The following is a 15,801-nucleotide window of genomic DNA, read 5'->3' as shown; positions in this document are numbered from 1 at the left end:
ATCAAGCTCATCTTAGTGTAGACGTGCCCTTTGGAAGTACCCTAGCCAAGGCACTTCTCTGGCTGGTGGTTTCTGAACATTACTTATAACCCAGACTAGAGACTTCTATTCAAATGACCTCATCATGGGACATCAAAGGGTGGTGACATTGTGGTAGCCTGCCAAGTAATCTTAATATAACCTAGGCCACATTCATGGAGTATGAAATGAGAGAGGCAGTGATCCGGTTCTCCCCTAGAAAATTGTAATCTGCTCAGAGCACTGTATTCAGAAGAGTGGAGAAAGGGAAAATTGTGAAATATATGATAAATGAATTCAAATCCTTGAGAGGATACGAAGTAGATATTACATGTGATTTCATGGGACAAGGCTAGGATTAATAAAATAAAATCATATTTTTGCATAATATAAGGAAAATGGAGGTAGTGAGTTCCTGATGATTGGAGGGATCCAAGCATGTGCTGAATCCCACAAGCCTGGAATGTTGTAGACAGACTCAAGTGTTGACTGGAAAGAGAAAAGATTAAAGACTTCTTCATTCCACTGAGTCTAGGAGTCTGTGCGTGTCTCACTCATCTGCTTCTTTCCTCACTTTTACACTACTACTCCCCAGTTCATCTGAGCTATAGTCAGAAGAGGACAAGACTAGGATTGTAGTCTTCTGGGGGTGGTAGAACCAGTAAAAGGAGTTCACTCCATCCTTACATTTGTATTGGCCTTTACACAGATTTTTGGCTTGTGTGAAGTTTGGTCCCATTCCAGAATTGACAACCCTGCTTAGACTGCATGATGTCACCTCAGATTTGTGGGCCAAAGGGCTTTTTTTTTTTTCTAATGGCATTCAAATACATTTAAATACCATAGTTCTCTGAGATAATTTATATTAAGAGAAATCCACTGGCCTATATGAAGCAAAAGACCATAGACCATGAGCCAAAAAACCCAAATTCTTCATTTGTGAAACATGGATAAGAAACACTTCAGTGGTACTTAATAGTATCTGGAGCTTGTCAGTCTATAAGATCAGGAGGACCTTTTCTTATTTCTTTTCAGAACACTAGAAATATGTAAGTCTCTCTTTTCTTTCTTCAAAACAGTGGTGATAAGTAGCTTAGGACTGTTTAAGGCCAGTCCCTGTCCATAGTGCTTGGTCTTGTGTGACATCTTGTCTGGGGATGTGAGGCTCTGTGGTTCTTTCTCAACTTGGCTGAATTGGGACTCAGTGTCCCTGCTGCCCAATTACCATAACAGGATCCCGTTGATGGACAGACAGACTGTCCAATGAATCCATTATGTCAGTGGTGGAGCTGGTACAAGGGCTCCAGAGCAGCTGCTGGCACTGACCCCATCCCACTAGGCAGTCCTGGCTGAGAGGGCACTACAGAGCTTGGTAAGAGCCCACCCTACTGAACTCACATCTGCTGCCCCTGGCAGTGCATGCCCCTCAACCAGTGACCACTGCCTGTCTTCCAGGCCCAACCCTCTTCTTGCTGTTAAATGGCTTCCTATCTATAAGGGTCTCTGGCTTTGAGATTTGCCTCTGTATTCTGTTCCTTAATAACCTGCTTTGTGATTCTTGTCCATCCAAGTGGGACCTGAGAAATCCATTGGATCCCACCTCTCAGTCTTTCTACCTTGCTCCTATCTGAGTTCATTCACTGTGTAAGAAAGTGAAGAAAGGTAGTGAGCATCCTAGGCTGTTAAGTTGGGAGCAGGAGAGGAAGGTCAAGGGACTTGGCATCTTGATCAAAGAGCCCAGAGGTGCGCTACTCAACACCAATGCCCCTCTCCAGGTTCCAAAGGAGACTCCTATCTCAGAGAAAGTGCTGGAGACCCTGGGCCCCTTGGTCGGATTCCTGGGTGTAGACAGCATACGACGGATCCCTCTACAGATCCTGTTGTCCCATCTCATTCAGCTGCAGGGCTTCTGTCTAGGAGAGACGTTTGCCACAGAGTTGGGACGGCTGCTGTTGCAGGATCCTGCTCTTGGGTATGGACCTGTGGGAAGTTCGGATTCTAATGTTTCCTGTACCCAGCCCCTCAACTTCCGTCATCAGTGGCAGCCCCTTCCCTGTGCTTGATGGCCCTTGGAACCTGAATCCTCACTCCTACTATGCCCTCTTTTCCTCAAGGTTCCTTTAGCTCCCAGCACATGATCATCTTCCTGTCCTTTAGGAAACCAGAATTTTGGAGTCAGGATGAAGTGGAGCAAGCTGGACGTCTAGTATTTACTCTGTCTACTGAGGCCATTTCCTTGATTCCCAGGGTAAGCTGAAGGGATATGGAAAAGTAAATGCACCGGGCAATGGCTGAACTGGTTATAGCAATCTCAGGCCAAGGACAACAAAGGAAGTACAATCTGGATTTGTGGAAGACTGCTAAACCCAGCAGGATTTGGAATAACAGCTGCAGCAGCTGCCCTGAACCTATTCAGACCTCTCCCCTGCCCTGTACTTACTTGTGCAGGAGGCTTTGGGCCCAGAGACCCTGGAGAGGCTTCTAGAAAAGCAGTGGAGCTGGGAGCAGAGCAGAGTGGGACAGCTGTGTGGGAGACCACAGCTTGCTCCTAAGAAAGTAGCCCTGGTAGCTGGAGCTGTGTGACCAGCTGCTGAGAATCTTCCAGGTGAGGCTCCCTAAATACTCATATATCCAGCAGAGTGTGCAGGAAAGAGTATCAAGCAATACTGTCAGAAGTTTGAGCTCTAAGCTTGGGGCAAAGCTTGGTGGTAGAGTGCTTGCCTTAATTTGAAACCCAGAATTGGAGAAAAAAAAATTCCAGACTCTGTAAGTGTGCTGTTCCCTTGTGCCCAAATTATAAACCTTCTGTTTTATTTTACTTAAGAGTATGGTCTCAATATGCATCCATTTACTTAAAATATCTCAAGTTTATTCTTCTTTATGGCTAAGAAGTATGCTATTATATTTAAAAAGAAAAGCATATCTGTTCTATCATCTGTCAACTGATGGGCATTTTGGTTGTTTCCAAGATTTAGCTAGTACAAACTACTTCTATAAACATGGGTGTGCAGATATTGCTGTGATATAATATTTTTAAATCTTCCAGGAAGATACTTAGAAAGGGAATAGCTGGGTCAAAAATCCTAGTTTTTGAGAACTCTCCAGATGTTGTGAAATAGGAAGAAATTGTTCAAAAGGAAAGAGAAACTGGGGGTGGGGGCCAGGAGTAAGGGGGAAAGGAAAGAGGAAAAAGAAAAAAATTGAAAATGATAAAATGAAATAAAATTTTGTACATAAGGAGGGAAAGAGGGGCTGAAAGGAGGGGAAGGGACTGCAACAAAAGAGGAATCAAAATATTTTATATGGGGGTACAAAAATTGGCTGGACTTGGCTGGCCAAATAGCTCAGGGGATTAAAGTGCCTGCAAGCAAGTGCAGAGGCCAAGGTTTCAATCCCTGGGCCTGCAGTGCTGGCTCCACCCCCAGGGTGTTCTGAGAGGGCAATTGAGACTGGGCATGGTGGCATGTGGCTGTAATCCCAGCTCTTGGGAGGTTGTACACAGGAGGATCACTATGAGTCCAATTGATCTAGTAATGAGACCCAGAACACCCTGTAGACCCTTTCCTAAAATAAAATAAACAAATAAATAACAAGAATTGGCTGAATATCACTAGCAAGAGGGAGTGGCTGGGCCACTGCAGGAACGTGTTGCCATGGTTTGGTTTCCATACATGGGTGGACTTGGGGGAGGATCCCCCTGGACTTCCAAAGTGCAAGTCTGAAAGGGCTTTAAGAAAGGGAATAGGGTCACAACAGGGAAGGTCTGTAGTAGGACATGGGGGAGCTACTGAAGAGTGATAGGTTTGAAGAGCAAGTAACAGGCCTCTCTATGACATGCATCTTCCTCCGTTCAATAGGTGGGATCCCAGACCTGGCTCTTCCAGCTCTACTGTGGGGCCAGATCCAAGGCCTGACCCCTCTTGCCATTTCTGTAATCCCTGCTCCTAAATTCACTGTAAGCTTTGATGGACTGGGGCGGGGTGACCTCAGGACAGCCGGGGCTACAGGGGTGCACTGATTCTTACCTTTACCACCAGGTGGTGTTCAACCCCACCCAGCTATCCAGACTCACCAGCGTTCAGGCTGCAGCTGTCACTCCTGAGCAAATGGCCCTTCTGAGTCCTGAGCAGCGATGAGCAGTTGCATGGGCCCAGCATGAGGGGAAAGAGACTCCTGAACGGCAGAGTGAGTTCCCAACGGTGGATCATCCATCTGCTGGTCCACATCTATGCCCTAACGTGGTGTGGTCTGGCTTCTAGAACTGCCTCCTTTCCCCCACAAGGAGATCCCTGGAGTGAAGGGGTTTATAGGCTGAGAACTAGTTTTGATGTTTCAGTGTCTTCTTGGGAGCAAAACTGTGATGCTCCTTCTACTCCTTGTCATTACAGGTCGCAGCTCAGCTTGGGGTTCTCAGTACTGGGCACAACCCTCCTGGGCCCTGGCACTGACCAGCTTCCTGGGGCACCTGCTAGGAGCCTGTCTCTACAGTTGAGGGAGATGGCCAGAGAGAGAAATGTACATCAGAACAAATAAAGTGCGTCCTAATTATTCTCAGCCACTGAGGAGGAAGATGGGTAAATGCTAATGCTTTCCACCTGCTGACAGCCAACTTCTCTGGCATGCCACACCGATCGTCTCCTTTCATCATAAATCCCACCACTGCTTCTTTTCATTTCCTGGAGGCTGCTCCTTCCTCATCCCACTAAGAGAAATAACACAGACAGCCTGAGTGTGCAAGGAGTTTCTACTAGAACAGAGGCAGGAGTGCAGGGCAGGTCCAGCACAAATAGAACTGGTCACCATGAGGTGGGTCTGATGCCTGGAGATCTTGAGTTATCTGCCTGAGACAGGAAGCTCATGTTTGTTATGGGTAAGAGGACAAGAGATGTGGATATTCTGGGCTCTTTCTTAATATCATTCCCAGTCAATCAAATCTTCATCTCTAATCTTAGACCCCTACTTCCCAAACTCTGAGCTTCTTTACACTAACAGACTTTCCTGGCCAGGAAATTCCCTTCCAGTTAGCTCTCCATATAATCTGAATTTCATTTCAGATTCTATGTCTGTTATAGTTTATATCTAGATGTTTTCCCAAAGACTCGTGTGCTCACAGGCAGGAACTTGGGAAGATGATTGGATCATGTGGATGATGATTATAGCAAAATGTGATGCTGGGCGGTAAAATCAGGTTGGAGGAGGTAGGACTCTGGGGCCATGGCCTGGAAGGATCCAGCTCCCTGCATGAGCCCTTGATCTCTCTCTGCAGCTGGCTGCCTGCCATACAATGAGCTGTTTCTCCCCTGTTGTGCTTCTCTGTCATACTCTCCTGCCTTAGAGCCAGCCAGCTCTGGACTGAAACCTCCACAAACTGTGAGAAAAAACAGACCTCTGCTCTCTAGCTTGTAGGTAAAAGGTTATTTTGTTCCAGTAATGAGAAAATAACTAAGGCAATCATACTCCTGGGGATCACCTCACCTTAATCCTTTAGTATCTCACTTCTGATTTATCCGCTCGATCCAAACTAGAGAGTCAAAGATACTGCCCCTAGCAAGAGTGTCCGTTTCTCTGGTATAGTGCTTTTGGAATCTTGGGTTCTATAGGATCTTTGAGAAGCAGCTCTTCTAGAGAGGAGACAGTGATTAGAAGTAAAGACTATTCCTACCTGCTCAGAGCTCTTTCTTAGTCACAATGTATCTGGATTTTTTCTAAGTGCCCATTCCTCCATCCCCTTCCTTGTGGATATGCTTCTACAACCCCAGAGTTCCTTCACTTTGTTTACCAGGGGCAGTAGGATGTACATTCCTGCCCAGAGTCCAGTGTAAAGGTTAGACAGGCCAGTGGAGATGCATCCTAAATGTTAATTCCACACGGACTCCCAGCTATGCTGCTGGATCAGCTGCTCCACAAAGATCCTACCGGTAAAAAAAAAAAATCAGGGATATGAGGTATTATCTAGATTCATAAGAACTCTAATACATCTATAATCAGAAGCCTGGATGTGAATGAATAATAGTGTTCTTTTCATTTTAGTGAAAATATTTTATTACTGTCATCCTGCATGCAAAGAAACTTGAGGGAGTGATGCATTAAGAATGATCCAGGGAAATAAACAGAGGTGGTAAAGTGAACTCAGAAAGAATTAATTATTCAATGTGTTCTGCATGCATTATCTCTGCTTTGCTAATGAGCAGAGGGTCCTTGCAGACAGGAAGTGAGGGTATAAGCTATGAAATAGAAGATGCAAGAGAACCTTCTGTTAGCTGTACAAAGAACATATGGGAGAAAGCAGAGAAATGTGAAAACAGGGCAGAAGAGCCAGATTCTTGGGTATCTGTGGGAGAGAGCATGAGGGCACAGGAAGGGCATTGTGCTGCCCTCAGTCATCCTAACCACGCAGAGGACTATTAGAGTTAAAGTGACAGAGGCTCTGCCAGAGCAGCGGACACAAAGCCCACGACCCAACATGAGTGAAGGGGACCCTGTTTAACTTTCAGAAAGAACCACAGCATGGGAGTTTCTACATGCTAAACCCAGGGAAACCCTTCCATCAAGAATAATCAGACTGTGGATACTTACTGAGGCTTTCTGTGCAGCAGTTACTTCACTTCATTATTTCATTTATTCTCCATAACAACCTAAAACAGGAAATCTTGTCTGAGGCATGTAACTTAAAGGGCTCTTTGCTACTCATCCCTGGTCAAAATATGTTACTTGTTATTCGCCAAAATGTAAATTCTTGGCTAGAACCTAAAATAAGAGTTCTTTCTTTGCAAGTCTAAAGATCAAATTGTAAAACTGTCCTACTAATTAGTTTTGGGACTGTCTCATTGCTATTTGTTTCTCAATAAAATTAATTAGAAAATAAAAAATAAAGATCAAACGGGATATATGAAAATACACAGTAAAAATTGGATTTGTGGCAGTACCCAGAGTAGAAATGATTATGGAGACCCAACCAGCGTGGGACTGCAGAATCAACTCCTAACCCAGAGCCGCACTTTCTGGAATCTGAGCCATTCAACCCTCCACCTCCCTCAGTCTCTCACCTATCTCAGTGTAAAGCCTAGTGTCTTAGTATTTCTTGACACTGGAACAAAATACCTGCTACTCACAACATAAAGGAAACGAGGTTTATTTGGGTTCAGTTTGTAGAGGTTGCTATGCATGGTGGGCTGGCTCCAATACAGGACAATGTGGCACAGGCTGAAGAAAATTACTCATGGTCTGGAAGACAGGAAACAGAGAGAGTGGACAGAGGAGCTGAGGAAGGAGATAAGTCCGTCCCTCAAACTCCCTTGTGCTCTGGCCAGACCTCCTCTCAGAACATCGCATTTAACTATCAACCTATGAGCAGATTAATGGTGGGTATTGGTCTCCCATGTTCAAATCACCTCTTGAAGGAACCACTGAGAGTGCATGAGGCTTTGTGAGGCCATGTAGAAACAAACCATAATACTTAGACCTGACACTTATGCAGAGAGGACAGAATCCAGGGCCAAGACTACCTTGGCTACTTCAAAAACCTTCAAACACCCATCGATCACCTCTGACATCAGTACAAAGTCAAATATCTTCCTTATCTGCACAGCTCTGGAGCCTACACCGCAGACCACAGGCATTGACTTGTTACCTGTGTTATTTCTTCTTTGCTTTATCTGAAAACTGTCTTATTTCCATCCATAAATTCCTGATATTCTTTATTTCTCCTCTTTCTTAGGGTAGCCACATGTCCTGGTTTTTCCAGGACAGTCTTAGCTTATATTTATATCCTGGATTAATTAAAAGTGACCCTATTTACTGGACTGGTTGATTAATGATAATCAATCTACCTGAGCTGCTCTTTGGTTTTCCTTATTTTTTCCCAACTCACTCCCCTAAAGACCTCTCTCTAGCATCTTCAAGGCCCTGGTAGACTCTTTCAAATGCTCTCTTCCCTTTGCTACCCTTCTCCAAAGAGATGACCTTTTATGATCCTCCTCAGTCACCTGGATCAAGAAGCTCTTTTCATTGTTGTGCCTGAGGGCACGAGGTAAAAGGATCAAGAAGCCAGATGAGAACTGGGAGAGACAGAGGAAAAAAGGGTATTTGTGGGCATGGAGAATAAACTAAGTAAGGATCAACCTCACACTGAGCACCAGTTTTGATCCATTCGTGCTTCAGTCAGCAATGGGGGCACGAGTTTATCAAACAGAAAGTGGTTCTAGGAAGAGCAAAGTGACATGGGTTAAGAATCCTCCCAGTGGCTATTGGGCCTCCCAGAGCCCGTCTGTCTTCTCTGTCCCACCCTCTCCTGGGCCCTTTTACCACCTGCTCTCACCACCCAGTTCATTCTCAAGGGCCCTCATATCAGTACACTGATGCTTGGGCTCTGTCTCCTCACTGAGTCTGTAATAACAGCTGGCCGTCGGGCCCCTTAGTGTGTCCACCACATGTCCCACCTCTCACCATTCTGCAGACCGCAGCAGTAGGTAATTTAGTCAGTTCTGACACCCAAGGACAATAAATAACTTCCATTGAGGGCATCAGGATAGATCTGAGAGGAAAAGGAAAATGAATATAAGTCACAGAAATAGAGAATGGAAGTGAGGGTCCTTGGAGAAGGAGAAATTTTAGGATCTGAGCTCTTTGGGATTTCCCCTGCATACATTAGGAGGGACCCATCAGACAAGTGCTCTAATTGAAGATGACGTTGAACAGCCTTCCCCAAGGTTCCTACTTTGGGACACTATCATTTTCACCCACCTTGTCTTCTACATCTCTGCCATTCCTTAAGATAAGATTCTTTCCTCTCATCAACATCAGCAATATAATGACCATGAGTCAAAGTATATAGATTGTCCTTAAGCACACTCTACATCATCAATCCCTTTCCTCTTGGGCCCCATAATCTCCTTGATCAGAAAATTTGGGACACAACTAAGTTACATGACGTTACAGTACAAGTTCTCATATGTCCTGAGTCTTAATTGACCTAGGAAGGCTAGGGCTAAAATGTTGGCTTTCCTTGTGACCCTTCTTTTTGTCTAATTTTTGTTCTGCAAACTTAGGTTGTTAATTCTCCAAGAGAGAAGCTTATTGTTATTACCATATAATCTAGACTGTTGAGCTTAACCTCACTATCTGTCTGAATATCAAACATCTTAGGCATAACATGGAACAGGTATTTTTCATAAAGTATTGATATGTTAGGAGAGTCACATGGAGAGAAGACATTCTCTCAGGCTTTCAGAGAGAGCAAATTGGCCAAGCAATGGCTATGACTCATCCACATGGCTGACACTAACAAAGGATCTACAATTTGAGGTACAAGGTCTCAGGATAAATCCTGAGGGGATTTGACTGACCTTATTAGATCCAAAAACTATAATTCTTGTTACATAGGTCTTGCTTTATTTTAGTCCTACCATCCAGCAGAAAAGTATAAAAATGAAGTACGAGAAATAAAGCCATGTTGCTATGTTGAGCTGTAGGGGACTCAGGTCAACAACTTCTGACATTGCCAGTCAAGTGGAAGATCCAATATTATTATGGACTACTGGACTACTTTGGAATATTTTGCTGAGTTCACATGCCTATAATATTTAAATGATGGAACTAAACAAAAAAAGGGGATATAGATGAATGTCCATTTTGTATCTGTGTATCCAAAATAGTTAGGATAGATATATAGCTACATTCTCTTAATTCAAGGAACAGAGGGATTTGTTCTAATAATGTTTGTAAATAAGATATCATTTCTGCATCTTGTACAACAAACAACCACTAGGAAGGCAGTATGCAATGTGTTAATTATTGGAACTGTCCTACCAATTTGATTTGAAACTGTCTCATTGCTATTTATTTCTCAATGAAATTATGGAAAAAATAATAATAAAGGTATAGGGATTAGAGCTAAAGATGTTCTACATAGCAACACGCATCTTTGGTCCAATTTATGACATCCAGGTCAGTGGTATGCTTTAATATCCGGGGGTCATAGCCATTATGCTGCTCCTGGATTTCAGGGTCAAACAAGTCTTCAAATATCTGAAAATGAAGTAAGAGGGAGAGGTGATTGCAGAGAGGAAATTCCTCCCTAACCTTTAATTATAGTTTGATTTCACTGGGTCAGAAAATTTAGCATGGATGGTTCAGGGTCTTGAGTCAGTGTTAGGGTAACTAAAAAGAACAGTTACTACAGTGCCTAAACTTCCTTATAAAGAGAAAATATGATTCTTATTCCCTATTTCTCCAGTAGTTAAAGCATTCAGCACTGTTTTCAATCACATCGTAAAAAGCTATAAGTAAGCCCGTGCTTATGTCAAATTTTTACTGACTTCTGTCATGTGAGGACAGATAACAAAACTGAAAAGAAATAATCCATTGTTAACTTTGAAAATTTCTAGCAATATCATAGAATTATCAAAGAGTAATTGATAGCATTTGCAAAGGACAGGTATTTTCAACATGTACAGCAAGTATTGAACAATAATGTATCTTCCCAGGATCACAGTGGAATTCTAATGCCTGCATGCTATTGACTTAAAATGTACTCTAAAAGGTATTATTATTGTTGTCTGTTCAATAAGCAGAGCTACTTGAATGCAGCTCTGCTTAATAATGAAGATTAATGAAATGAAACAAAGGAATCCAGGACAAGGAAAAAAATATACATGCACACATATGTATATTTTCATATATACATTTTTATCTTGCCTCTAGTCATTTTCTGTTCCATATGTGTCATGGTTTTGTCTTCAAGCTTCACAGGATATGAAGGATAAAATCAGGTGGCACTCTTTTAAAAATGTCTCAGTAATAGAAGAGGAACTATCACCCACCTTTCATTCAAATCTCAAATGATCTACTTTTTCTGTTATTTTTGCTATCACTGGCCAAAGTACAAAGGGACTCTTCTGGAGCCACAGAGTTGATGACATAACCATCTCAATTATAAATGTTATACATCAATATACAATTATAGGATATATTTAGTTTAAGTTCCTTTATCTTTATTTATTTATTTGGTACAGGGTCTTGCTATACAGCTTGGACTCATAGTAATCCTCCTGTCTCAGCCTCCCCTGTAATCCCTGGGATTACAGGCATGTGCCACCACATCTGGTTTCAGTGGTTGGCATTGTATGGACTGACACAGCATGTGGTACCTGGGACCAAACCTGGGACCTTGCGTTTGCCAGCCAGGCACTTTCACAGCTGAACTATCTCCCTAATCCAAGTTTAAGTTCATTTAAAAGTCCTTTCTTTGTTCTACATTTCTTTATTGCAATAAATCATATTTACAAAAATTTTCCTTTTGCTGGCACTACTCTGCCTCTCACAGAAGCCAAGTTTTCCTCCACTGCTGAGACACATGAGAAAGAAAAGTCCCTTATTCCACATCCAGAACTGTGCTTTACCAATCTTCTGGGTGTTTCTAAATTTGTTCAAGTTGACACTGCATGATTAATGGTCACACAGGACACCCAAAGTGAGGCAGAAAGACTGGGTCTGTTTTGTCATAATGACCTTGGGTATTTGACACAATGTTTGAAAATTCCTTTTCTACCCTCTAAAGAAATATTTTTGAGAGTCAAGAGAGAGGATTTTTCAGTGTTTAAGTCTTTCTTGTATTTTTTTTCACAACTGAAGAAGGTGGGCAACTGCTTAACTTCTCAGAGTGCTAACTATTTCAGGTTATTAGGAGAACTGAATTCAGACAATCAAATCATTTTGCCCTATTTTTATTTTTTCTTTGTTTTCAGAACATTAAATTTAGAGAAGTGATTAAAATAAATGTTTTATAAATCCTTCAACTCCTTGTAAAATACACAGTATTACTAAAATCCACGTGAGTGGCTTTTGATCAAATTTACATTTTTGAGACTGGTTCTTACCACGTAACTCAGGCTGGCCTTGAACCCAACACCTCTCCCTGTGTCTTGAGTGCTTGCTTAGATTATAAATCTGGATCACCATGCCTAATTTTAATCTAATCTGATGTAAACTATCTTCTGCTGCCAGAAAGTAAGCTTCATTATGGTAATTATGAGATTAGAAAGTATAACCATCCTATATGTTTAAATATATTGTTTTATCAAATGTATCCTCTATCACCTTTAAGGAAAATAACAGATTTAACTCCTCTTCTTTCTCTGGCTTCCTTTCTATCAGGAATCTCCCTTTTCACAGAAGTGTCTGCCCCACTTCTGTGAAACAGAGAAGAGAAATCCATTCGTACCATACTTTTAAACCTCCAAAACTGAGCTAAATAAAACTTTTAGTTCCAAGTTACCCCACCTAAGATATCTTGTTAGACAAACAGATAATACACGTGCAGTAATACATGCCTACAAAGCAAAGATGGCTGCAAAAGTACATGAGACAAATTCTATCAATCTGATCTTTAATTTTAAATCACCCAGTTATCACAGAAATAGCAGATACAGGAGTGTATTTGCTTGGATAGTCTTGCCTTCAAACTTAAAGTTGTAACCACTCTACTAAAAGAGTTACATTTCAGGGTTTATGGACTGATAGAACCTGGGTCTGGTCGCCCATGCTTTTAATCCCAGCACTCTGGGAAGCTGATGCAGGAAGATTCAAGTCTAGACTAGGCAATTCTGCAAGACCACATTTCAAAATAAACAATATCAAAAGGATTAGAAATATAGCTTATTGTGTCCCTGACTTGATCTTGAGTATTGCAAAATGGTGAAGCAAAGCAAATGCCAGAGCTGGATATTGTGTGTGTACCTATACCTCCAGCTACTCAGGAGCCTGAGGAAGAAACATTGAGAGTTTAAAGCAAAGCTCGGGTGGGGTGAGGTTAAGATGCTCTTATTCTGTTCCTTTGGCTGAAATTAAATCTTCATGTCTCTAACAACATGCACCCACTCAATATTAGAGTAAGGCTGGTCCTGTTTTCTTAGTTTACCTTAAAACTCCCCAAGGCTTAAAGAATTACATAATTCTCATGTTTACACATAAGTCCAGAAATCCAACCACACACAACCTTGTAGCAGGACAGTCCTGCAACATTCCCCCTCCTGTCTCAGGACATATGAGAGCTTGTACTGTGACGTCATGCATCTTGGTGGTGTCCCAAATTTTCTGATCAGGGAGGTTGTGGGGCCAGGGAGGAAAGTGATCAATGGGGTAGAGTGCCTAAGGAGAGTCACATGGAGAGAGAACATTTTCTCAGGCTTTCACGGAGAGCACATTGGCCAGGCAACAGCCGTGACTCATCCACATGGCTGACACCGATGGAACATCTACAATCTGAGGTACAGAATCTCAGGATAAATTCTGAGGGGATTTGACTGGCCTTGTCAGATCCAAAAGCTACAACTCTTGTTGCATGGGTCTTGCTTTATCTTGGTCTTAACCATCCAGCAGAAAAGTATAAAAGCGAAGTATAGGAAGTAAAGCCATGGTGTTACGTTGAACTGTAGGGGACCCAGGTCAACAATTTCTGACATTGCCAGTCAAGCAGAAGACCCAATACTATTATGGGCTATTGGACTCTTTTAGACTATTTTGCTGAGTTAATACACCTATAATATTCAGATGACAGAGCTAGACAAAAAGGGGATACAGATGAATGTCCATTTTGTATCTGTGTATTCAAAATGGTTAGGATAGATATATAGTTACATTCTCTTGATGAATAGAGGGATTTGTTCTAATAGTGTTTGTAAATGGGATGTCATGTCTGCATCTTGTACAGCAAGTGACCACTGGGAGGAGAGTATGCAATGTCTTAATTATTGGAGCTGTCCTACCAATTTGATTTGAGACTGTCTCATTGCTATTTGTCTCTCAATAAAATTATGGGGAAAAAAACTCCCTAAGGCTTATTAAACTCCTTTCATTTTTTGTTTTCCTCTTTAATTGAGGGTTTGTGAAAAGAAGCTGATGATCTTGTGGAATAACTGCATATTTTCTACTTACCCCTCCCAAAGGCACCTTCTTCACTCTGAATTTCATAAATTCTCCCTTAGTCCTGAGAGGTGCTGAAGCTTGTCCTGCTTGTTTCTTCAGGTGACTGAGAATTCCATTTAAGAAGATGGAAGTTATAGTAACCTGATTTAGTAATAATTTTTAAGAAGATAATTACTCCCTATTTGGAATTTTAAAAGTACAAAAGAGTATACGGTGTGACTTTCTTCCCGCCTTATTCCTATTCCTCAGCCATTTTCTTCCCTGTGGGTAAGATATTTGTTTCTCGTTTCTCTTTCCAACCCTGCACTCACAGGAAAGCTACAGAGTTACTTATTTCCGTTTTCTTTCCCATTTGACTTCAAAATGGCAGCAGATACAGACAGTTCTTATTTTGCCCTTGTTGTGTAACATGTCAATAGAGGTAACGTTGATATGTAAAAAGCTACCTCACACATATTATAGCTGCATGGCATTTCATTGTATGGATGTACCATCATTTACATAACCTGACATAAGTGACGGATGCTTGCTCATGACTGCATGCTGTTACAAATGACTCAGTGCTAAATACCCTTGTGTGATTGTCATTTTTCACATGAAAGCCTGTATCAGTAGCTTAAATCCCTAGAAGGATATTTATTGGGTCGAAGGGTATATGCATTTATAATTTTAAAGCCACCATCCAAAAAGATTTGCCTACTGTTTTTAATCTTCCTCCATTATGAAGTGAGTTTTAAATAGGAGTTTTGCTACAAGGCTTCCCTAAAAAATCTCAGTAAATATCAGTTATGCAATTAAATAAATGAATAGACAAATCTTTATTCTTAAACAGTGCAGTCACATATAGCCTTACTTTTTTAGAACTAAAAATGCTGTGACCAGAACAACATAGCCAAAATCATACTTTCCTATTGGGATGCAATAGGTTAGTTAAGCTAAAAAAATTAAATACATATATCACACAGGCTGAGAGTGTATCTAAGTAAGAGAGCAGAAACCACTCACAGACTCAAAATATTACAGGTAAGTGGTCATGCTAGTCCTTTACTACTTTTCTTTTCTGTTTGTTCACTACTTAGGATTGAACCCAGGACCTTGCATGTTCTAAGTAAGTAGTTTATCACTAAGCTACAACCCTAGACATATTTTTATACTTTGATTTGGCATCTTCCTGCCTCAGCTATTCTACCACATCCATCCTTTTCAACTCTAAAAATATGTTTAACTCTTTCACCATGATTGAGGCAGTTCAGAATTGTTAAATCACTTTTTTCTCTTCTTTCATCACTGATGTATATTTTGAGGGAAAAAAATGCCTCAGCTACCCCTAGAGAGCCTTAATCAATATAGTAGTTGAAATTAGATACAAATTGTGTAGTATTCAAGGTGGTTGCTATTACTACATCAAAGTATAAACTATAAAGGGCCCTGAATGCCTAAAATTCTGTAGAGGATACATAGGAGTGCTGAACAGCCAGTTTAAGGATAAAAGCAAAAAGTAAAGTTATTATAGGTGTGCATGAACAAAAGAATCTTCTGGCTAAAGGCTGTAAATATAGCAAGTAGGTAAATGTCTGATCTCCTGGTCAGATGCTGAGAAATTGTCTCCTTTAAGATATCTAAGAAGAGCAGAGTGGCATACTTATGTGACTTCAACTTCTCAAGAGGCAGAGGTAGAAGGACTAAAAGTTTGAGACCAGCCTGGGAAATTTAGTAAGAACCTGACTCAAAATAAAAAGGGTTGGAAGTGCAGCTCAGTGATGGAGTACTCTAAGTTCCATCCCCAGTACTACTGGGGCTTGGGAGGAGACAGAGAGAGAAGAGGAGAGGAGAGGAGAAAAGAGAGGAGAGGGGAGAGGG

At 41.6% G+C, this 15,801-nt stretch overlaps 1 pseudogene; it reads left to right on the top strand.

The window, feature by feature from the left end:
• Nucleotides 1-15,801, top strand: part of LOC101574938 — a 103,351-nt pseudogene that overhangs the window by 3,971 nt on the left and 83,579 nt on the right.

The sequence above is a fragment of the Octodon degus genome, unplaced genomic scaffold (genome assembly GCF_000260255.1).
Source record: "Octodon degus isolate 3935 unplaced genomic scaffold, OctDeg1.0 scaffold00086, whole genome shotgun sequence".
In the NCBI taxonomy this organism is placed as follows: domain Eukaryota; kingdom Metazoa; phylum Chordata; class Mammalia; order Rodentia; family Octodontidae; genus Octodon; species Octodon degus.
This window is presented reverse-complemented; position numbering and strand designations above follow the sequence as displayed.